Below are 25,466 nucleotides of genomic sequence, written 5' to 3'. Positions count from 1 at the left end.
TGGTCCAATTTCTCCTGTTACCCTTGGGGGAAAAAAAATTGCGGGCTAAAACATCATTTTGTGGAAAGAAAAAATGATTTTTTTATTTTCACAGCACTACATTCTAAACTTTAGTGAAACAACTGGGGGTTAAAAGTGCTCACCACACATCTAAATAAGTTCCTTAGGGGGTCTTCTTTCCAAAATGGTGTCACTTGTGGGGGTTTCCACTGTTTAGGCACGTCAGGGGCTCTCCAAACACGACATGGGTTCCGATCTCAATTCCAGCCAATTTTGCATTGAAAAGTCAAATGGCGCTCCTTCCCTTCCGAGCTCTGCCATGCGCCCAAACAGTGGTTTATCTCCATATATGAAGTATCAGCGTACTCAGGACAAATTGCACAACAACTTTTGGGGTCCAATTTATCCTGCTACCCTTGGGAAAATAAAAAATTTGGGGCAAAAATATCATTTTTTGTGAAAATTAATATTATTTTTTTTTATGGCTCTACATTATAAACTTCTGTGAAGCACTTGGAGGTTCAAAGTGCTCACCACACATCTAGATTAGTTCCTTAGAGGGTCTACTTTCCAAAATGGTGTCACTTGTGAGGGTTTCCACTGTTTAGGCACGTCAGGGGCTCTCCAAACACGACATGGGTTCCGATCTCAATTCCAGACAATTTTGCATTGAAAAGTCAAATGGCGCTCCTTCCCTTCCGAGCTCTGCCATGTGCCCAATCAATGGTTTACCCCAACATGTGGGGTATCGGCGTACTCAAGACAAATTGTACAACAACTTTTTTGGTCCAATTTCTCCTGTTACCCTTGGTAAAATAAAACAAATTGGATCTGAAGTAAAAATTTTGTGAAAAAAAAGTTAAATGTTCAATTTTTTTTAACCATTCCAAAAATTCCTGTGAAGCACCTGAAGGGTTAATAAACTTTTTGAATGTGGTTTAGAGTACCTTGAGGGGTGAAGTTTTTAGAATGGTGTCACTTTTGGACATTTTCTGTCATATAGACCCCTCAAAGTCACTTCAAGTGTGAGGTGGTCCGTAAAAAAAATGGTTTTGCAAATTTTGTTGCAAAAATGAGAAATCGCTGGTCAACTTTTAACCCTTATAACTCCCTAACAAAAAAAAATTATGTTTCCAAAATTGTGCTGATGTAAAGCAGACATGTGGGAAATGTTGTTTATTAACTATATTATGTGATATAACTCTCTAATTTAAGGGCATAAAAACGAAAAATTTGAAAATTGCTAAATTTTCATAATTTTCGACAAATTTCTGTTTTTTTCACAAATAAATGCAAGTCATATCGAAGAAGTTTTACCACTATCATAAAGTACAATATGTCACGAGAAAACAATGTCAGAATCACCAGGATCCGTTGAAGCGTTTCAGAGTTATGACCTCATAAAGTGACAGTGGTCAGAATTGTAAAAATTGGCCGTGTCACTTAGGTGAAAACAGGCTTTGGGGTGAAGGGGTTAAGCAAAAAGTTTACTAAGTACTCAATGAATTTTTATCTGTGAAGCAATAGTAAAATGTATGTATTTATTAATTGCAGAGTGCTGACACCTGATGTCGCCAGTTAATTCTTCTATTTTTCATTAGGTCTATGATATCACGTGAGTAAAACCTGACTAGCTGAATTCTTCTAATCTCTATGTAGAAACAGGAAGTCTATTTTCCCTGTACAAGTCATGAGACACTGCAAAAGTCCCTGGCAGGGGGGAGGAGCGAGCAGCTGAGTCAGGAGTATGAGAGGGGAATAATTAATGTAGGGAAAAGAGACATCCTATGTCTACAAAGAGCAGAAAAATACAGAATTATTCACTGGCAAATTGAGCAATTGTAAGTACACAGTGCTATATAATATGATGATTAAGAGGACAAAAATGTTGATGGGAATGTTTCTTTAAAAATCATGGAGACCATACTACATGTAGTAATTTTTCATATGGGATGTATTTATTTTTGCTTCAACTAATTTGAGAAAAGCTGAAGGTTATATTATTAACCATACCCCCATGCTATACGTTTAAAAAACCTTCTATGAAACTCAGTCCTGTTAAAATCTTAGATTTTTTTCTTCTATTCAGTGAGATATTGAAAAATTGATTAAATCTTACTTTTCAAAGGGGGTGTGCAGAGCACTTTACTGTATATGTATGTACATATATACATATATATAAATAAATGCAGCACATCTCGCATCTTCACAGCATAGACAATTGCCTTCAGATGACCCCAGCATCTGAAACAACTGATACTGGAAGCCTGTGCTAGCATTTCTTCTGCGGTGTTGCTATCAGAGTGGGAGAAGAGGGTTGCATTGACAATCCAACACAATTGGCAGCACTTTGAACACATTTTATAAGTGGTCATAAACTTGTAAATAACTCAAGACAGAATAAAGTTACTTTAAAACCAAGCACACCATTGTTTTTCTTGTAACATTCTCAATAAGTTTGATGTGTCACATGACCCTTTTCCCATTGGAAAAAGTAAAGTTGGATCTAACATTGCTGGCTTCAAAATGGCCGCCATGATCACCAGCCATCTTGAAAAGTTTTCCCCCTCCCATGTACTAATGTGCCACAGACAGGAAGTTGATATCACCAATCATTCCCATTCTATTTAGGTGCATCCATATAAATGGCCCACCCTGTATATATGGAAGGAACGACAGGAACATGAAGCGCCATGGCAAGACAAGCCGCTGCATGGGATGTAGCATCGACATATAATAGAGGTGGCTGTCATGGAGAAATCCTGCTAACGGCTGGAGAAGCCGGACTCTGAGACAGCACAGAGGCACTAATCATAGCAGTACAAGAGCAAGCACTAAGTACCAGATACATGGAAGCAGGAATCTACCACACAAGCCAAGAGCCAAGGTGCAGACTATGCAACGAAACCTCAGAAACCGTCCAACACTTAGTGGCAGGGTGCAAAATGCAATCAGGAACAGCGTATACCGAACACCACAACCAAGTAGCAGGAATTGTATACAGGATCATGTGCGCAGCATATGGGCTAAGTACCCCTAAGTCCAGGTGGGAGACCCCAGAAAAAGTGGTGGAGAATAAAAGTCTAAAATCCCATGGGATTTCTAGATCCAGACAGAAAAGCAGGTATTGGCTAACCAACCAGACATTGTGATAGTAGAGAAGGATCAGAAGACAGCAATGATAATAGATGTGGCAGTGCCAAGTGAGAGCAACATCAGAAATAAGGAATATGAGAAGCTGGAGAAATACCAGGGCCTCAAAGGAGAACTGGAGAAGACGTGGAAGATGAGGGAAACTGTGATTCTAGTGGTGATAGGAGTACTTGGAGCAGTGACCCCTAAGTTGGGAAAATGGTTACAACAGATCCCAGTAGCAACATCTGTACTCTGTCCAGAAAAGTGCAAAATGCTGGGAACAACTAAAATCCTGCGCAGAACCCTCAAACTCCCAGGCCTCTGGTAGAGGACCCGAGAATGAGGAAGGACAACAAAGACCACCTGCAGTGGGGGGTGAGAAGGAAGTTTTTTTTAAATTATTATTATTATTATTATTTATTTATTTAGTATTTATATATTATTTATTTATATATGTTGGTTGCCAGTGGGTTAAAAAAAAACAAAAAACAAATATAAATTTATATTTGTATTTTTGACCCAGTGACAACCAGTATTTTTCTACTGTAATTAAATATTATTTTTCCAAGTGCTTTCCTTCTTTTCACCAGCCATCTAGCATATATAAGGTAGTATGAACATACATTTATGTCTGCAGGTGTTTCAGTTCCTTTGCACGCAATCCTGCATTCCTATTTGGCTGTCATTTCCACAGGGAAAAAACACAGAATGGCCTCATTAGTGCAAAACAGGGATAAATGGGCATGCAGTCCTACATTGTGACAATTTGTCCTTACATGAATATGAAGAACTGGGAAATCAGAGGGGAGAAAGGAACATTCATCTTTGCTGAAACACATGCAGCAAGGTGCTGTAGAAATTAATTGTTTTACAGGACTAGGTGACTGACCTCATTAAAAACTCCAGTAGCAAACTACTTTGTTGGGTTTTACTGATCTGCGTCTGCTGCCCTGTGATAGCACATCCCTTGTTGGTAAATTTAACAGAGACCTTTTGAAATTGAAGCAATGCGATTTCACTTGTCATTTTTCAAGGCCCAGCAGGGATTCAATGTCATTAGTTTTAACATTTGGAATTAAAAGAACTATAAATTATTGCATACATGGTAAAGCTAGTGCTTTTATTTTTTAATTTGCAATCCCAGCATATCAATGTTAGTTCATACACTGGGCTGTGTAAACTCCTAGAATGGAACTCTGGGCATTTTACCAATAATGCAGAACAAGATTGGAATTATATGTAGAACAATAGGAAACCATCATCTGTGTTTCCAAGAATGAACAATACAGCAAGGACCTTACAGAGCAGCTATACAGAGGTGGCATTGCAGGTGTGCCTGGAATTTAAAAAGCAGTATATTATTATAGGGGCACAAAGGAAGTTAAATCCTCTCCAACTTTCTAAATGTTCTACTGCAGTGGACAAGGTAAATATTTTGAACCATAAAATTCCACCAGAAAATATCACTCTGTTCTAATAACTCATTTATCAACACTCTGTAACTGCACTTCGGCAACTTTGTTTCGTTTTATTCTTTTCTTCAACACAAACAATTTTGATACATTGGAACATGAGACTGACCCTTGGTGATGCAACTAGGCCCAATATATATATATATATATATATATATATATATATATATATATATATATATATATATGTATATATACACATATATATATATGTCATTTAGAAGTGACAGGTCTAACTGTTGTGAGTCAGGTTGGTAGGCGTTAAGTGAGCATGTAGGAGCTTAATTTGCTTTTTGTGATCGTTAGACACAAGCTACTGAAGAAGGAAGTGCTATGTAGTGTTATACTCTATTGTCTAGATTATAGACCACAAGTGAGAGTGTGTTCAGTGAAAAAAGTTCTAAGGATAGCAAGTTCCAGCATTCTACAGCTGCTGATTTCTTACACAGCTGTAGTCCAGAGATTGAAGGAGTATTAAGAAGGTTCCTTCACCATCAGTGAGTACCAGCCATAGCTTTTAGAGCTGAGGGAGGCAGCAAGAAGGAGTGGGCTACAGAAAGGCACCATATTAATCAGTTTTGGAGGTTTAGTGAATTTGTATTCCGACCAGGAGTGGACACAAGGTACCATTGCAAAGGAGAATAAAGAAGTGAAGACCAGAGCTAGGAAGCTTTAAAATTATTCTGTCACATACAAATAATACCATTAACCTCAAAATGTCCTGTTTGTTACTCATGAGAAGAGAGCCCTTGTATGATACAGAAGAAATGTACCAAAAGTATTGTGGCTGCTATCATTTGTTACAGTTTTACTTAAGGAATTCCAGGAAAGATGTTTTCATTTTTTTTATAGTGAATTCTGGTCTAACTGATTTTGTGCCTGATATAGAAGGGTTAATAAGCTGCCTTTAAGTGCCTCTTGCCTTTAATTGCTAGAATTACTAGAATCTGCTGACGCAGTAGTCTGATAGTCTCCTTTCAAGGAGACTATACTTCTTATCAATGTATGTTCTTAATAGTCAGCAACATGTTCTGGGTTATGGTAAATAAAGTATGACCCTGGGTGATAGTGGAGGCTACATGAGTTACATAGAAATGCATTTGTTGTAAATGGTATAAAACATTGCTTTGGCTTTTAATATATCAGATAAAAGTGACTTGCTCACAGGATATGTGTGAGGTGTCTTTTGTCTCCAAGCGCGCTTGTAAATTAAGGGCATAATTCCACAATTAGGCCTCACTGGTGATCTGACGTACTCGCTCTGGGTCAGAGCGAAAAACAGCTATGACAGTTTTGGCGCCCGAACGGGGGCCGTGTAACCAGCCTATTCGGAATCCGTATGTGGGAGCTTCCTGAGAGATTGGACATGCAAACACCAGCTGCAGCAAGGTGAGAAATGTTATTCTTACAATCTGTTTTGCACCTGCAATCTCTCTTCTGGATTTCTCCATACCTCTGGGTAAAAGGCTGCTAACATGGTTCAAAGAATCCACATCACCAGTGAGTTTTGTCTTTTGTCTGTTTATGTCCGTATGAGAGTTGAATAATAGAGTAATAAGATGATAATTGTGATAATTGTTATCTGTATTAGTTGTCAATATCCTAATGGGTTATGTGTTTGTTTAGTGTGTAATACAGAGCTGGGATAGGCTCTGTGCAGTGTTGTTATTTTGGTCATTTTGGATTGGCAGTACATTATATGAAGCTGTATTTTGTATAAGGCCGTGGTTTTTGTTGTTTGGCTTTAAAGTGCTTTCAGAGTGTCAGTGGACACTGCTGCAGTTTTATTTATATGGAGTTGTGTTAATTCCAAAGTGCAAAATAGGCAGGCTGTGTGAACCTTGTATGTATGTCTATGAGAACCTATGAATGAGATGAGAGGTGAGTAAATAAGTATAAGGGATAAATAAATAGATCCATCCCTGATTGATGAGGAGTTCCGTTAGGTGTGGTCCTCTGTATGTGACAGAAGACATTATTCAACTCAGTTTGAGCTGAATTAGGTGGAGTGATTGATATAAGGGATTTTCTTCTTGTAAAAATCAACTGAAAAGTGAAAGGAGAAAGAAAGAAAAAGCAATCTCTGAATGAGCATGTATGAATGAGTGATCACATAAGTATCATTACTTATCTAACTGTTGTTGAAGGTCCAGGATGAATGAGTTGTGGATATGTCTATATGTGGTTTGGCCGGACGTGGTCAGAATCAGCTTATTCAAGTTGTGCAGTGATTTGCCTGTATAGAGAAATTGTTTTTAATTCCGAGAGGATGAATGTTATGTAAACTGCTGCATTCTGTTTCTGTGTGTGTGAGGCACCAAGCTCTTATCTCAGTGCTGTGTACATGATGGGAGGGGTGAGTCGAGCCCCTGCGCTAATTGCTTGTAATTTCTCCCCTCTGTGCTGTGGGCCAGAGGAAGGGGGGTCACGTAGCTGCATTCTAAGTTTCTCTGTCCTTGGTATTGTACAGTGTAAGATTTGAGTTTAAAGGAATACTGTAAGTTGAAGTTGGACGTCAAAAAGTAAAGAAACTGCCTATTTTAGAGGAAACTTGTAAGTGATTGAAAGATTGGTATATGCAAATTGCCTCTGCTGAAAAAAAAAAAAGAAAAAAAGAGGACTTAACTCTATAGCGCCACCTATTGGAAGTAGCGATCCTACAAGTCACAATCAACCCTTTAACGAGTCGTGCAATATGACTCGTTATGATATGATAAGAAAGATTCGTAAAAAGATTCACCTGCTCCAAGTTGAGTGATTGATATAGCAAATTGAGGATCAACGGAGCAGGTAGCCAACTGCACTGCTGATGTAGTAGGTGAGAGGCCTAACACAACAGGGCCTTCCTTCTACAGTCAATTTACGGGTGAGAGGTGGCATAACCTTCCTGTCCATGGAACTGAGCTAGTGGGTCAGAGGCCTAACACATCTGGGCCTTCCTTTTCTAGCCAGCTGATCTAACGGGTGAGAGGCAGTTTTAGCCTTCCCGTTACATCCTTTAGGTTTACCGGGTGAGAGGTGGCATAACCTTCCCTCTAAATCTTGACACTCACACTGCAGGTGAGTTGTCTGAGCGGATAAGTTGAAGCCATGGGCAACTTATTCTGTGTGCAGTCAGGGCCCCCAATGGGATCCAAAAACCGCTGTATAGATTGGAAAAAGGAAGCAGTGAAAGATGTGAAACCAATATTGAAAAAAGGCAAAAATGCCAGTGAGTGGATGTTTGGATGTTCAAAAAGGCACAGACAAAGGATGAAAATAGCAAGTGAATAAATGGCGTCTGAGAGAGTGCAGCAGGACGAAAGTAAGGTGTATTATGAATGTTTTGAAGAAGTCCGACTATGACTGACACATTACTGCTACCGTTATACCTTTGTATAACCAGAGACCCAGACAAGACAAATGGACTTGTAAACACTGTGGTCAGACAAACCCAGACTGGAAAAATACTTGTATGATCTGTGCTGCAACCCGACCTAAGAGAATTGCACTGAATCCTGTCCAGACAAGATCACATGTAGTGACATAAGAAGCTGACACAGGATTGTGGTTGGTGGATAGTGGGGACATTAACTTTTGGGAGTAGGCTGACAGTAATCCTTTTGGGAAGGAGCTGTAGACCAGCATGTCATGTCACCCCCAACCGGTCATCTAGTCACCCCCACCACCAGAGAACCAACCACAACAGGTAGGGTAAAACAAATACAGGAGTATTATCCCTGGAGGCCCTCTGACTAGCTAGCTATGCTAAAACAATTGGCTGACCCTAAGAACCAACCTTTCCCATTTTTCAGATAAAGACAATATGATGGACGTATAAGTGCACCTGGGCAGGCCTAGGGAGTTAGTGAGTACAAAAGCAGGTGACGTACTAGGATGCAAATTAAGACTTTTACAGATGTGACAAAAGGAGAGAGTGTAGAGATGTACTTTGGACGGTTACAGCTGAAATGGGCAGACATGGGGTACAGTCCAGTAAACCCCCTTGATGTTAAAATATTGGTAAATACATTCATTGACGGTATGACCAAAGACTTACGAGACGCAGTACAGACAGCCAGACCTGAATGGAGAAATGTAGATCCAAAGACCTCCTGAAAGGTGCTAAAGGAGTTGAACAAACTAGGACAATAAGGCGACGTGTCATGTATGCTGGAGTACAAGGAAAACAGTAGAGACGTAGTGAGGGACCTAAGGACTTAGAAACAGTAAAGTGCTGGAATTGTGGAGAAAATGGACACTCAGACCAATTTACCACTTCCTTCACCTTTAGACTAGGAAACTGACAACCCAGTGACAAATGTGTGCCCTGTTCTTGTCCCCTCCGGACCTGGTCCTGCCTTGATGACCACCATACCAATGCCGGGAGGGAAAGAGACAGAATTCTTGATTGACACTGGGGCAGCCGGAACTGTGGTACACAAAGACTTGATAACGCCAGACATGATTACTGACGAGACTGTGGAATGCGTGAGTGTAGAAGGACAAGCGACTGAAGCCCCTATGACTAAACAAATAAGACTAGAATCATGAGACAGCCAAGAGGTGCTTACAAACTTATTGTTAGTGACAATACCCCTATGAATTTGCTGGGAGCAGAGTTGAGTGCTGGCTAGGTCACCATACAGTACTCTCCTGAGGGTATTACAATCACAAGTCCCCTTTCATATAAACACTTGGTGCAGAGGGACGCCAGGGTTATCCACATGCACATTATACCACAGGTAAATCATGCCCAATTATAGTTACACTTAATTCCATTCATTTGCCAGTTTAGTAGTTTTCTTGCACAAGATGGTATAGTTACTGTGTATTTCTAGGTTGTCTTCATATGATATATAGTTTTTAGCCATTCATTATATTGGCTCAAATCATAGTCACTGTTTATTTGTCTTTTCCACTTCCTATACCTTATTGCAAGCAATTGGTATTGATATTTGGTATTTTATTTTTCAAATCCCTTCTTTTGTATTTGGAACTGTTAGTTATGGATTTATATAGGGCTTCTACCTTCTTAAAATAAGCTTGTGCTTTGCTGTGGCCTACGGCATTGTGCTCCCCCATTTTATGACTCCGCACCTTTCATAAAAATATATTTTCATATATATATATAATTTACTTTTGGTAACATATTTTGTGAATCAAATTTAGTTCTTAAGAGGTACTCTACCCAATCAAATACGGGTATAAATAATATTTGGACCTTAATGGGTGATTTATATAAACACTTGTGTAATATTTCAGAAATGGTGTATATGGCAAGAGTAGTGAAAGTAACACCTGACACCAGAATGTCTGAGGACAGGGAAAAGAGTCAGGTACCAGACACCGTTTGAGTAAGGGGAAAATCTGATGTGGGTCAGCTGCCCATTCCCCTGTTATGATAAATTAAAAGAAGGAACCACTCCTCTTTGGTTAAAGCAATACCCCTTGAGTCTAATCAAATCAATGGCCCTGAGCAGGGATATTAAAGAGTACGTTAAGGCAGGGGTTCTGGTGCAAAGATCTTCCCCCTGCAACACCCCTTTGTATCCCATTAAGAAGAAAAAGGACCCAAGGGTTCCCCTGACACAGAATAGTTCATGACTGACAGGCTATTAATGATGTTGCAGTGAGTGTGATCTCAATTGTCCCTAATACACACCGTACGGTCACAAAATGTTTCACAGTCATTAATTTGGCAAGTGCATTCTTCTCTGTACCCCTGCACTCTGACTGTCAGTATCTTTTCTCTTTTACTCACAAAGGTAAACAATACTGTTGGGCGGTCCTCCCACAAGGGGGAAAGAACTCCCCAATAGTGTTGAGCATTCCGATACCGCAAGTATCGGGTATCAGCCGATACTTGCGGGTATCGGAATTCCGATACCGAGATCCGATACTTTTGTGATATCGGGAATCGGTATCGGGATTAATATCAATGTGTAAAAGAAAGAATTAAAATAAAAAATAGGGATATACTCACCTCTCCGACGCAGCCTGCACCTTACCGGGGGAACTGGCAGCCTTCTTTGCTTAAAATGCGCGCGTTTACTGCCTTCCGTGATGTCACGGCTTCTGATTGGTCGCGTGCCGCCCATGTGACCGCGACGCGACCAATCACAACAAGCCGTGACGTAATTTTCAGGTCCTGAATGCCAAATTCTAGGCATTCAGGACCTGAAAATTACGTCACGGCTTCTGATTGGTCGAGTGCCGCCCATGTGACCGTGACGCGACCAATCACAACAAGCCGTGATGTAATTTTCAGGTCCTGAATGCCTAATTCCATTCAGGACCTGAAAATTACGTCACGGCTTGTTGTGATTGGTCGCGTCGCGGTCACATGGGCGGCACGCGACCAATCAGAAGCCGTGACGTCACGGAAGGCAGTAAATGCGCGCATTTTAAGCAAAGAAGGCTGCCGGTTCCCTCGATAAGGTGCAGGCTGCGTCGGACAGGTGAGTATATCAATATTTTTTATTTTAATTCTTTATTTTACACATTAATATGGATCCCAGGGCCTGAAGGAGAGTTTCCTCTCCTTCAGACCCTGGGAACCATCAGGGATACCGTCCGATACTTGAGTCCCATTGACTTGTATTGGTATCGGGTATCGGTATCGGATTAGATCCGATACTTTGCCGGTATCGGCCGATACTTTCCGATACCGATACTTTCAAGTATCGGACGGTATCGCTCAACACTACTCCCCAACCATCTATTCAACAGCGATGGCAGGGATTCTTGAGCAGTGGCAACCACCTCATCCACAGACTGTACTATTGCAGTACGTGGATGACCTCTTGCTCTGCTGCCAAGACCAGACGTCCTGCAAGGAAGATACAGTTTCCTTGCTGTGTTTTTTTTTGGCAGAGAAGGGTTGCAAGGTCTCACGTGACAAATTACAGTATTGCAAACAAAAGGTGACATTTTTAGGACATTGTATTGCTGAAGGTACAAGACACCTGACTGAAGACAGAAAACAGGCAATACAAAATCTCCCTTTACCCAGGTCACACCAGCATCTACGCATTTTCCTAGGTTTGGTGACCTACTGTAGGCCTTGGATAAGGTCTGCTTCACAAATGATGCAACCACTCTATGACAGGTTGTCATCAGACCCCTACAATCCCACTCAAGAAGCAATTGAGGCATGTGAGCTCACACTGACTTTTTCTGTTTGACAATTTGTTCCCCATATGACATTAATGCCATATTCGTACAAGTTCAACCAAAACACCTGTCTATAGATAGACAGATCAGACTTGAATGTGCTCTAATACTAATTCCTGAATACGTCACCCTCAAAAGACATAATGTTCTGAATCCAGCCACTCATCTGCCTGTGGATTCAGAAAAGGGGGAATTGGTGACAGTGTTAAGAAAAAAAAAAAAATGACTGCATAGGAACTGATGAGTCAGGAGACAGTATGTTTTACATATGTTCATGAAAAACCTGTTCCTAATGCATATTCTGAGGTTTTTATTTTTGTAGATGGCTCCAGATACCACCAGGATGGGCGATTCTACACTGGACATGCAGTAGTATCCTCACATGAGGTAATCCGAGTTGAACCACTCCCTCCTCACATGTCGGTGCAGGAGGCAGAGTTGAAGGCACTCACTGAGGCGTGTAGAGCTGCTGCAGGTAAAGTCGCTAATATTGACACAGATTCGAATTATGCATGGGGAATATCCCATGATTATTGCCCTGTCTGGAGAAGCAGAACGTTTCTTACATCAGCTGGTAAGCCCATTAAAAATGCAGAGCTGGTGAAACAATTAGTGGAGGCTTTGACGTTACCAGTCCAGGTTGGCATCATCAAGGTAACAGCACACACGAACAGTGACTCTGTGGAGGTAGAGGGCAACAGAAGGGCGGACGAGGCTGCTAAAGTAGCAGCAAGGCGGCCTAGGGAGCAGTGGACGGTGGCGGAGAGTCAGCGTATTCCAGCCACACTGAGCCTAGATGTCCTGAAATCCCTCCAGCTGCCCAGAGAAGGAACACGGGGGAGAATGGGAGCTGAGCTGAACTCAAAAGGAGTTTCGGGAGAATAAGGATAAATTGTATATACCAAGGTCCCTGTTCCTAATTATGGCACAAGCAACACCTGGCCCCACTCACACCTCAAAATGTCACATGTGTCCATGGTAGATGCCTTCTGGATCGCTCCTGGTTTCAGTTACGCAGCAGCAAAGCTCGTACGGTCATGCCTCATCTGTGCACAGCACAACCCAGGTAAAACAGTAAAAATCCCTAAGAAAGCGACACCCAGGCCTCTCTACCCGTTTCAGAGACTGCAGACTGGCTACATACAGCTACCCAAGGTAGGAGTGTGTGAAAAATGTCCTAGTATGTGTAGATCTCTTCTCTGGTTGGCTGGAAGCCTATCTGGTAAAATGTGCAAATGCTAAAGCGACTGCAGACAAACTGATGAAAGAACTGATCTGCAGGTATGGTATCCAGAGACCATAGAGAGTGATAGGGGTACACACTCCACGGGAGGAATAATGAGGGAAGTCATGCAGGCCCTGGGAGTACAGCAAGCATATCATGCACCATACAGACAACAAAGTAGTGGGAAAGTGGAAAGACCAAATGGGACACTTAAACTGAAAATTCAAGGGCCATGGCAGACACAGGAAAGAGCGGGGTAGAGTGCTTGTCTCTTGCACTTTTGTCAGTCAGACACACTCCAAATAGAAAGACAGGCTTGTATCCTTTTGAAGTCCTGTTTAGTAGTTTGCCAGAGACTGGTCTGTACTTCCCACAGGTGCTACAAATGCAACACGGTGCTATGACAGCCCATGTCCAGGCCCTGCAGTAAAGACTTAATGTGGTGCATAAACATGTGTTTTCATCCATTCCAGATCCTAATGCCAGTGCAGATGTACATCAGCTGAATCCAGGTGATTGGGTGGTCATACACAGACACGTGAGAAGGAGCCTAGACCCACGGTTTGACGGCCCATTGTAAAGTCCAGCTGACCACATTCACTTGAGGGAAAGCCCACCTGGATCCATGCCAGTCACTGCAAAAAGATCTTTTCACCAGCAGAAAGACTGTTGTTCTAATCACCTTGCTGACAGTGGTAGGATGTTTGCACCCTACAGAGACACTGAATACACTTTTAAATGTCGACAAGGACAAAAACTGCTGGACTGTTGGATCTGTGCACACAGCCCAGTATCTGTAAAAAGATCTCTTCACCAGCAGAAAGACTGTTGTTCTAATCACCTTGCTGGCAGTGGTAGGATGTTTGCACCCTACAGAGACACTGAATACACTTTTAAATGTCGACAAGGACAAAAACTGCTGGACTGTTGGATCTGTACACACAGCCCAGTATCTGCAAGGACTATGCTGTACTTTGCCATACCCTAGGAGGCAAGGAGAGTATTAACACCACACTGCATACACAATGAGACTTGGACTCAGATTTTCTAGGTTCCTTAAGGTTCTTAATAAGACTAATACAATATAGAGACTCCTTTTTAAATCCAGCCGATTGGCTTAGCGGCCTAGAGGGAGGGATTATTTTTTACTTGACTTGACAGACTTGTATGCAAATTTTGTTGCTTTGCTTATTGTTTTATGTAGCCGTAAAAGCGCTAATATATGTATTACCTAAGGCTGAACCTTCTGTAGTGTATCATAAGCCCCATATGGCCACTGCTGATGGGGGAGGTGAGTGTCCACACTGAGGGTGGATGGGCAAAGCAGGTAGAAAGCCCCCTTGTGGGTACTAGACCCATGAGACAGTAGCTCCTTTGTGGACATCAGCTGACCCCGTAGCAAAGGTTATACCATTTACAAAAGGAGGAAATTGATATAGAAGGGTTAATAAGCTGCCTTTAAGTGCCTCTTGCCTTTAATTGCTAGAATTACTAGAATCTGTTGACGCAGTAGTCTGATAGTCTCCTTTCAAGGAGACTATACTTCTTATCAATGTATGTTCTTAATAGTCAGCAACATGTTCTGGGTTATGGTAAATAAAGTATGACCCTGGGTGATGGTGGGGGCTACATGAGTTACATAGAAATGCATTTGTTGTAAATGGTATAAAACATTGGTTTGGCTTTTAATATATCAGATAAAAGTGACTTGCTCACAGGATATGTGTGAGGTGTCTTTTGTCTCCAAGTGCGCTTGTAAATTAAGGACGTAATTCCACAATTAGGCCTCACTGGTGATCTGACGTACTCGCTCTGGGTCAGAGCGAAAAACAGCTACGACATGCCTATTTGCAAGATGCAGGTACCATCAAACTAATTGTGACCTAGAAAGGGGTAATTAGCAAAACCCCCAGATCGCACACACACTCAGGAGTATCGCAACAAGGTGTTTTGGGACCGCAAAACAAAAGTCACTGAGAGAGAGATTCCTTACAGGGGAGTAGAGGACAACAATGCTGATGACTTGTAACAATATTAACCAGCAGAATGTTGAGTCACCTCTAGATTATGATAAGAGCAAAGTTGGAGTAATAGGATTAACTCCAGATCTTCCTTGGAGAGACATGTTAAGCAGACAGAAAATAATACTATGTAACTGTTATAGTTTGTTTTATATGCATGTAGTTCTTCTAGACTGCATTGAATAACCTTGGATTTTTTGTTATTATTATAGCAAATAATGCCATTATTTATCACTCTCCTATTACTCCCTGTCCTGCAATATCCAAACAGTATTAACAGAGCTCTTCCCATGCAGAACTACTGTTTCTGATAATGGCCATCAACCAGCAGGGTTCTTGGATGAGGGGAATGAGTGCTGCTCACTGCATGAAGATCACAATCTCTGATAAAACATCCATCTGTCATCTTTGTTCCCTATGTGTGTGCTGTGATCTAAGAAGTGACCAGTACCTCCCCCATCCAGGAAGATTCTAGGATAAGGCATTACTCTGTTATCACAGATAGTGACCCCTTATTATTCCTCTTGTCAAAGTTTCTTCCCTACACCTTCTGTCTTTTCTATTGGCGCTATACTATGCTCCTGTGCATGAGCTGGAGTACATCTCTGTGCATGCTCATTGGACTTACTGCATTGGGAAGCCCCTAGAGATGATGCTATTGATGACTATCTGTTTTAGTGGAAGTTGGGGGAGGGAGCGTAGTTATAAATTTGCAAAGTTTGCCTCTAGAGGGGATGTTAGTGATGATAAATAGTTTGAAACTCCATATACATGCTAGGAATTTCAAACGAAACATCATTGGAATATTAAAGAAGGAAGAAACAAAAATGGCCACATTGACACAACTGTTTGGAACTTTTAATTACTATAAAACAAAAAAAAATACTTAGCTGTAAAGGATCAGCAACATGAACTATGAATTTGGGTCTCAAACAATTCCTTTAAAGGCTGTAGCAGTGGAGGAGGTGGGTCGAAAACCACTGTATTTACAAGCTGAACTGTTCAAATTTTGCTTGGCCTGCAGTTGTCATCTAATTTTCTCTTAGGGTACCGTCACACAGTGAAATTTCCATCGCTACGACGGTACGATTCGTGGCATTCTAGCGATATCGTTACGATATCGCAGTGTCTGACACGCAGCAGCGATCAGGGACCCTGCTGAGAATCGTACGTCGTAGCACATCGTTTGGAACTTTCTTTCGTCGCTTGATCACCCGCTGACATCGCTGGATCGTTGTGTGTGACACCGATCCAGCGATGTGTTCGCTTGTAACCAGGGTAAACATCGGGTAACTAAGCGCAGGGCCGCGCTTAGTAACCCGATGTTTACCCTGGTTACAAGCGTAAACGTAAAAAAAACAAACAGTACATACTTACATTCCGGTGTCAGTCCTCCGGCGTCTCAGCTTCTCTGCACTGTGTGAGCGCCTGCCGGCCGGAAAGCGAGCACAGCGGTGACGCGGTGACTTCACCGCTCTGCTTTCCGGCTATGGCGCTTACACAGTGGAGAGAAGCAGAACGCCGGGGACAGACACCGGAATGTGAGTATGTACTGTTTGTTTTTTTTACGTTAACGCTGGTAACCAGGGTAAACATCGGGTTACTAAGCGCGGCCCTGTGCTTAGTAACCCGATGTTTACCCTGGTTACCCGGGGACTTCGGCATCGCTCCAGCGCCGTGATTGCAAAGTGTGACCGCAGTCTACGACGCTGGAGCGATATTCATACGACGCTGCGACGTCACGAATCGTGCCGTCGCAGTGATGGAAATTTCACTGTGTGACGGTACCCTTAGCAAAACTGCTCAAGTTTACCCCTCTTATAAGTTTCAAGAGATAGGTAAAACATGAGACATACAGAAGCGACATTGAGCCTTCATTATCTTAATAGGCAGGGGTCTCAGAGATCAAACACTCAATGCTCAAATATTGAGGACTTATAATCAAATATTATGCAGATGCCTTAACATTTTAATTATCCTATTCTCATTTCATTAGTCAGTATTTATTGTTAGTAGTATTCCCTCTTTATGTTAACTAACAATACATTTCTATACTGGCTGGGAATGAATAGTGACGATGTAATTTGCTTAGCATCAGACAAGTGGTTACAGTAAATTATTAAGTGCTAAGGTATAAATACAATTCTAGCAATTTATATTAATAATTTGACAGACAAGAGGTCTAATTGCCCATGACACGATACAAAATGATTCAGTTCCCTAAACGATTTCCATAAAAATATGATTATAGAATAGAAAAATGTTTGTTAATCTACCGTTACTCTCTATATTTCAATATCGAAAGCTTTTATGCTTTTCTTAGATATGTAAGATAACTTGTGAAGAGGATTTTTCCACTCGGTAGGCAATCAACAGATGTTGAATATATGCAGAGAGGGCTAGTGAAGGACAGATGAGATAAATCGTTAACACGGAAGGGAGCATGGTGTGTACAGGGCATCTGCTGGAGGGAAGCTAAGGGTACTGTGAGAGCATAATAAATGCACTCTACAAGTGACTTGCTCAAGAATTTTGGCATTATATGAAAAAATATTTTATATAAATTGCAACTTTTAGTCTTATAATCTTAATTTTAATATGCTTGAAATTTCTGCGTAAAAAATTGAAATAATGTATATAGGTCATTTTATTCAAATCAATGTAGAATCCATGAGATTTGCTCTCGGGCTAGAGGTGAGGGATTTCTTCATTACTAATTAAAATCGTCCTCTATTTCATTAACTAAATTATTTCATTTTTATATTTCCCAGCAGAACTGTAATGTTAGGGGCCTTAGAGCACATAAGTCATAGGGCCCTGGATGTTATCTACCGGCAAAGCTTTGCATAATATTGAAGATCTGCTTTAGAGAGAGGAATGTATCAAATTTTTACATAATTTCAAGATATATTCTGGGTTCAGCAAATAAATATTATTTGTTGTGTAATGAAAAATTGCTACAACTTCCCAATACACCTTTTAATTGGTCACAGTTTTCAAGATCTCTGCATGAAAGTTATTTGAGAGGAACTTTCATTGCTTAGCAACTGTGGTCCATTAGAGAACAATTTTGTGTTTCTAGCACACTTTAGGGCAAAGGATTTTTTTTTTGACTGAGGAAGAAGAACTGTTGCTTAACCTCCTGTGTTGCATTAAAAAGAGAAACAAGTCCATTCTTCAGTAGGCTAGTGACATTTTTTACCTTTCACGTTTTAATAAGTATTGAATAACAGAAAATTTATTCTTGGGCTTTCAGTAAAATAATAAAGGGTCACTTTATGGATATTTGTCCACAATATCCGCAAAGTGTCTAAAGCTAAAACCTACACCAATTACTGAGACAAGGCATTTAGGCAACGCCATTACAAATTCTAACTACTGGAAATCTTCTATATCCGTAACGGAGTAATCTGACAAAAATAATATATGTTTTGTTATGTCCTCTGCTGAATTGACCCAAGACCAGGCTTCATTTTTTGTAAGAAATGTGACCTTTTGCTAACTCGACTAGACGGAATTGCTATAAAATTGGAACTAGATACGTTCATTATCTCATTGTTGATTTATCATGTGTCTTTAGATAAATTAATTAATGCCAAAGTAAACACAGCTCAATTTGAAATGTGTGAGTTCCTAATTCTTGTAGCTTGTGTAATATCTCGTGCTGCTAGATAAGGATATCAGTCTTGTCAAGTACAGTATTGTGATTGCTGTATAAACCTTTGAAAGTGTGGGGGCCCTGCCACCAACATGTTTGATAAAGTGAGCTGAAGAAAGAAAGTTCATCTACCAGGATGTATTGCCTTGTAAAACTGATATGTAGAGCCATTAACAGGTATAATGGCCCATATTAATACTGAAACAAGGGAAGACAATTAACAAAGAAAACAGGCCATTAATAAGGAGAGCCAGGAGAATTTAGAGATGTTTATCCATCCAAGTCTATAGAAAATACACTAAATCACAACTTAGGCCATAAGTAACTGCAAAATAAAAAAAATAAAAACAATGGGCAAATTTATTGATAAAGGGGAACCGTGTAGTGGGATTTGCCTACAAAAAAGTAATATTTATCTGTATTATTATAATTTTATTGTTATGATTCCTTATGTTAAAAAACAATCTGTTGCGTTAGTGACAGTATACCCCATATAAAATTCATAACATAACTTTCTAATTTAATTTAGAAGAAGCACATCATTACCTTCTTTATAGGTGTAGATTTGCCTCATTATTCATAATTTAAGTATAGAGGTTAAAACTATGAAAATCAATCCTAACAAAATAACAGAAACTGCTGATTTATAGCACATATACATTCCAAAAATGCAGAGCCATTTATTCAAATTTCCAAATTGCATTTTCAGACCTGCTACTGTAGATCTCATCAATGTAAAACATAGATGACATTGCACTATGGAGGAGTCAAACTAAAGAAATAATATAATCCAGCATGAAATCAACAAAAACAGCACAACCTCAGTGGGAACATTTTCCAATGTAAGTCAATAGAACCCAACGTGATTTGTGGGGGATCAGGCTGAAAACAGATTTGGAATAGGTTTTATACTTAGCGAGAAAAGATATCTATCCTATCCATATATTTTTTAATCATATTTTTTTGTTCAACACATGCTACTGTACAACATTTGCATTTTATTGCACTTTTTCTGTATTCTACCAAGAAGAGGTAATGCATCAATATTAGTGATACTATCCCAAACATATACTAAAAAAAACACATTTAGTAAAAAAACTGTTGACCAGTATATCTGTTTTGTACCATAAACCTTATAAATGTACTAATTATAGTGATTGTGTACCCTTCCTCTATAAGTAGACATATTGCACTTCCTATATAGTCATTACAGCTGTGTGTAATTTATGGCAGCTAAAATGAGTGAGAAATAATGGACAGAAAAATATTAGATTGCTGCAATGCCCAGTAAGTGATGTTATGCACTCCCTTCTTCCAGATACCAGATGCATATACAGCCTTATCTTTGTGCATTGTGTATAGTGTTACTGCGGCACCTTATCTAGGCTAGAATACATTCACCATTAATTTACCTACCATTAGTGATGGACAAACGTGCTCAGATATCATCTTATCTGAGCATGCAGTGTCATCCGAGGATCTTGGACGTGCTCGTATATTACGCTCGAGTCCGAACGGCTGCATGATTTGCGGTTTTTAGACAGCCTGAAGACATATGGAGGTTCCATTACATTCAGACAATCCCTGCATGTGTTCAGGCTGTCTAGCAGCCACAAATCATACAGCCGCAGGGACTTGAACATAATATACGAGCTCGCCTAAGATACTCAGTTGAAACCCGAGCGTGCTTGGAAAAGACATTATCGAGCATGTTCGCTCATCACCACCTAACATCTATTGCTAGGTTGAGTATTTTTATCATCCTATGCTTATAAATACTGACAAGTGAACTACTGTACAAAGAACAGGAAATGTAAGTGTTAGGCGACGGGATTCTTCCTCTGCACAGGATGGATCCCAAGCCTTGTCTTCTCCTGCGGTCCCCCATTCAGTCTCGACCGCATTGAATGCTGTTGAGCAAAGACGTCAGTCTCAGCATCTTGCTCAGATAAGGGCTGTAAGCTTGGTTACTGCTGCCTCTCCAGGATCAGCTATAGTAACTGGCAATACTCAGCAGTGAGCGGTCAATCCTGAAACTAAGTCCAGGTTTCGCTCTACTGAGCATGCTCATGGGTCGACTTCTCGTTGGTGGTCGCCCGTCACATGCTCAGATCCTGGTAGGGCCCCGGATTGGCCAGTGGGTAAGGTCCTGTCAGATTGACAGAAACTATAGAAGGAGCTTTGGCGCACCTGTTGGTGCACTAAGATCATTTATGTTCTGTGAGAGTGTGGAACCTAACAGTAGTGTGACTTAGTTGCATGTGCACAGGGCAGGCCTAGAGACTTTAGAATTCCGGCACCTCCAGAGAGGAGATTGTTTGTGTGGGTTCAGGGCTGGTATTTAGCCTCTAGAATTCTAGCTTCTCTGAAGAGGAGTTCCATTTGTGCACGCTGTGTGTCTTTGTCCACTACATGTTCCTTTTCCTCAATGAGAAAGCGACCACATGTGAAGTCAAGAGGGTTCGTGTTTATCTTTATTTCTCTTCTTTAGTTTTTTATATAGCGCTAACATATTCTGCAACGCTTTACAGTTTTGCACACATTATCATCGCTGTCCTCTATGGGGCTCACAATCTAAATTCCCTATCAGTATGTCTTTGGAATGTGGGAGGAAACCGGAGTACCCAGAGGAAACCCACACAAACACAGGGAAAATAGACAAACTCTTGATGGGATTTGAACCCAGGACTCCAGTGCTGCAAGGCTGCAGTGCTATCCACTGAGCCACCGTGCCCGTGCGATTGGCACAGCCACATGCTACTCCACCGAGTGAAGTTAACTCAGTGCGAGTCTGTTACGCTTGCTGCAAATCTCGCCATTGTCCTCTTAGCTGCAGTGTACCACCTCAGCACAGTGGACTCCAGGTGGCGAGTGAATTCCGCCCAACCTAACAGTAAGCTCAAGGCTTTAATTGTTGAGTGAAAACTGCAACATTTCATAATTTTTAAACAAATGTAATAATACTAGCTGAAGAGCCCGGCGTTGCCTGGGCATAGTAAATATCTGTGGTTAGTTATAGCACCTCACTTCTCTTATTTTCCCATCACGCCTCTCATTTTCCCCATCACATCTTTCATTTTCCCCCTCACATCTCTCATTTTCTCCCTCACACCTCTCATTTTCCCCCTCACTCCTCTTATTTTCCCCCTCACTCCTCTCATTCCCCCCTAACACTTGTCATTTCGACCTCACGTCTGTCATTTTCCGATCACTCCACTATTTTCCCTCACTCCTCTCATTTTGCACTCACACTTTTTCATTTTCACCTCACACCTCTCATTTTCACCTCAGTATATACATGTTTGTCATCTCCCTTATATATAGTATACCCCTGTATGTCATCTCCTGTATATAGTATATACCTGTATGTCATCTCCCCTGTATATAGTATATACCTGCTGTGTGTCATTTCTCCTGTATATAGTATATACCTGTATGTCATCTCCTCCTATATATATAGTATATACCTGTATGTAATCTCCTCCTGTATATAGTATATACCTGTGTGTCATCTCACCTATATATAGTATATATCTGTGTGTCATCTCCTCCTGTATATAGTATATACCTGTATGTCATCTCCTCCTATACATAGCATATACCTGTATGTCATCTCCTCCTGTATATACTATATACCTGTAGGTAATCTGCTCCTGTATATAGTATATACCTGTGTGTCATCTCCTCCTGTATATAGTATAAACCTGTATGTCATCTCCTCCTGTATGTAGTATGTACCTGTATGTCATCTCCTCCTCTATATAGTATATACCTGTGTGTCATCTCTCCTGTATATAGTATATATCTGTGTGTCATCTCCTCTTGTATATAGTATATACCTGTGTGTCATCTCCCCTGTAAATAGTATATACCTGTGTGTCATCTCCTCCTGTATATAGTATATATCTGTATGTCATCTCCTCCTGTATTAGACCTCGTTCACACGTTATTTGGTCAGTATTTTTACCTCAGTATTTGTAAGCTAAATTGGCAGCCTGATAAATCCCCAGCCAACAGTAAGCCCTCCCCCTGGCAGTATATATTAGCTCACACATACACATAATAGATTGGTCATGTGACTGACAGCTGCCGGATTCCTATATGGTACAGTTGTTGCTCTTGTAGTTTGTCTGCTTATTAATCAGATTTTTATTTTTGAAGGATAATACCAGACTTGTGTGTGTTTTAGGGCGAGTTTCCTGTGTCAAGTTGTGTGTGTTGAGTTGCGTGTGGCGAAATGCATGTAGCGACTTTTGTGAGATGAGTTTTGTGTGGCGACATGCATGTAGCAACTTTTCGTGTGTCGAGTTGCATGTGACAGGTTAGTGTAGCAAGTTGTGTGCAGCAAATTTGCGCATGGCGAGTTTTGCGCATGGCGAGTTTTATGTGTGGTGCCTTTTGAGTATGTGCAAGTTTTGTGTGAGGCAACTTTTGCATGTGTTGCAACTTTTGTGCATGTGGCAATTTTTCCGCGTGTGCAAGTTTTGCGTGTGGCGAGTTTTCCATGAGGTGAGTTTTGCACGTGTGGCGAGTTTTGCATGTGGAGAGTTTTGCGCGTGGCGAGTTTTGAGCGGCGACTTTTGTGTTTCGACTTTTATGTGGCGAGGTTGGTGTATGTGTGGTGAAATGTGCGCTGAGGGTGGTATATGTGTTCGAGCACGTGGTAGTGTGTGGCGCATTTTGTGTGTGTGTTCATATCCCCGTGGTGGTGTGGTGATTATCCCATGTCGGGGCCCCACCTTAGCAACTGTACAGTATATACTCTTTGGCGCCATTGCTCTCATTCTTTAAGTCCCCCTTGTTCACATCTGGCAGCTGTTAATTTGCCTCCAACACTTTTCCTTTCATTTTTTCCCCATTATGTAGATAGGGGCAAAATTGTTTGATGAATTGGAAAGCGCGGGGTTAAAATTTCACCTCACAACATAGTTTTGATGCTCTCGGGGTCCAGACGTGTGACTGTGCAAAATTTTGTGCCTGTAGCTGCGACGCCTCCAACACTTTTCTTTTCACTTTTTCCCCATTATGTAGATAGGGGCAAAATTGTTTGGTGAATTGGAAAGCGCGGGGTTAAAATTTCACCTCACAACATAGCTTTGACGCTCTCGGGGTCCAGACGTGTGACTGTGCAAAATTTTGTGCCTGTAGCTGCGACGCCTCCAACACTTTTCCTTTCACTTTTGCCCCATTATGTAGATAGGGGCAAAATTGTTTGGTGAATTGGAAAGCGCGTGGTTAAAATTTCACCTCACAACATAGCTTTGACGCTCTCGGGGTCCAGACGTGTGACTGTGCAAAATTTTGTGGCTGTAGCTGCGACGGTAGAGATGCCAATACCGGACATACACACATACACACATACACACATTCAGCTTTATATATTAAAATTAAAGTAAAATCACCAGCAACTATTATGAAAAACAAGGGTATAATACAAAACCATATATAAATATTATGCAGTTTTCTAATGGTTCATTCCCCTAAAACAATAGTACTACAGTTGTGGATATAACCCTGAGCTAGCTGATTCATAGGGGCTAATACATTTAAAGGGACGGAGATGCTAGATTGTAGGTATTAGATTATCTAGACACATGCAATATTCATAAAGAAAATGTATAGTTCTCTGTAGGGCAATATGAGTAATGTGCGTAAATAAACTAAAATGTCACTGCTAGAAGTCATTGCTAGTTTATCGACGAAGAGTCTATCAATCAGGTTGAAGCCGATAAGTGAATATGATAAAAGTTTAGAGCAGAGAGAATATAATTTCTGAATTAAAGTCTATTGAACAGTAAATATTTCATCCTGGTATTCTAAGGACAAGAATTCCTACATATTAAGTACTAACAATAAGATGTAAACAATGACACTAGTTTTATACTCTATAAACACATAAACTCAAGTTACTAGAATAAAAAGGACTTGGAACATTATAAAAATGAAATTATACATTGGATATGTAACTTCAGAACTGTCAATAGTTATTTACCCTTCATGTATGCTTTGCATTATGAAAACAAATAGTTGAACACAATTTGGGTAGCTGGCGCACCACAGTAATATGGTAAATCAAATGTGGGGGTGCAAAAATAGTGGCTAGAACATGAAGTCACAGAAAGCACAAGAAAAAGAGCCACCAAAGTATACGCACACCACCAAAATTATAATAGAAAACACATAAGCTTTATTGGTAACATATTTAAAAACAGTTAAAATTGTAAATAACTCCCTCTGTGAACATGCTCCTATGACCACCCTGTGCCGCAGGAAAACTCACATAAAATAATAGAGCATCCACAAAAATAGTAACAATAAGCCAATACTAAACATGTGATACTAGCGGTTAAACAACAGGTAGTTCGTAAAGTGCTCCGCAGGCCGTATTCAGAAATATAACAGCTTATATACACAAATAATTATAATGCGAACCCAATAATGTTAAAGGCCAAACCATGTCCTATAGCCTCCAAGGATATCACTCCAGCAAGGTATAGAGCATAGGGCCAGAAAATTGCCCCATTGCCAGAAAAAGTGTCTAAATCAAAGACTGATATAACCTGTGCTTCCCTGACGAAGCTGTCTTTGAACAGCGACACGCGTTGGGCTAACCCTCCGGTGTCCTTTGCTCCTCTTTTTTCGCTCAGCTTCATGTCCTCCTTCAGGATTATTGGAACCTGGATGCCTTGAGCAGTATTTCACTGCTTCAACACGGTCCCTCATTTCAACAGCACAGGTTATATCAGTCTTTGATTTAGACACTTTTACTGGCACTGGGGCAATTTTCTGGCCCTATGCTC

The sequence above is a fragment of the Ranitomeya variabilis genome, chromosome 3, assembly GCF_051348905.1.
Source record: "Ranitomeya variabilis isolate aRanVar5 chromosome 3, aRanVar5.hap1, whole genome shotgun sequence".
In the NCBI taxonomy this organism is placed as follows: domain Eukaryota; kingdom Metazoa; phylum Chordata; class Amphibia; order Anura; family Dendrobatidae; genus Ranitomeya; species Ranitomeya variabilis.
The sequence above is the reverse complement of the archived record's forward strand: the minus strand, read 5'-3'. Positions refer to the sequence as shown.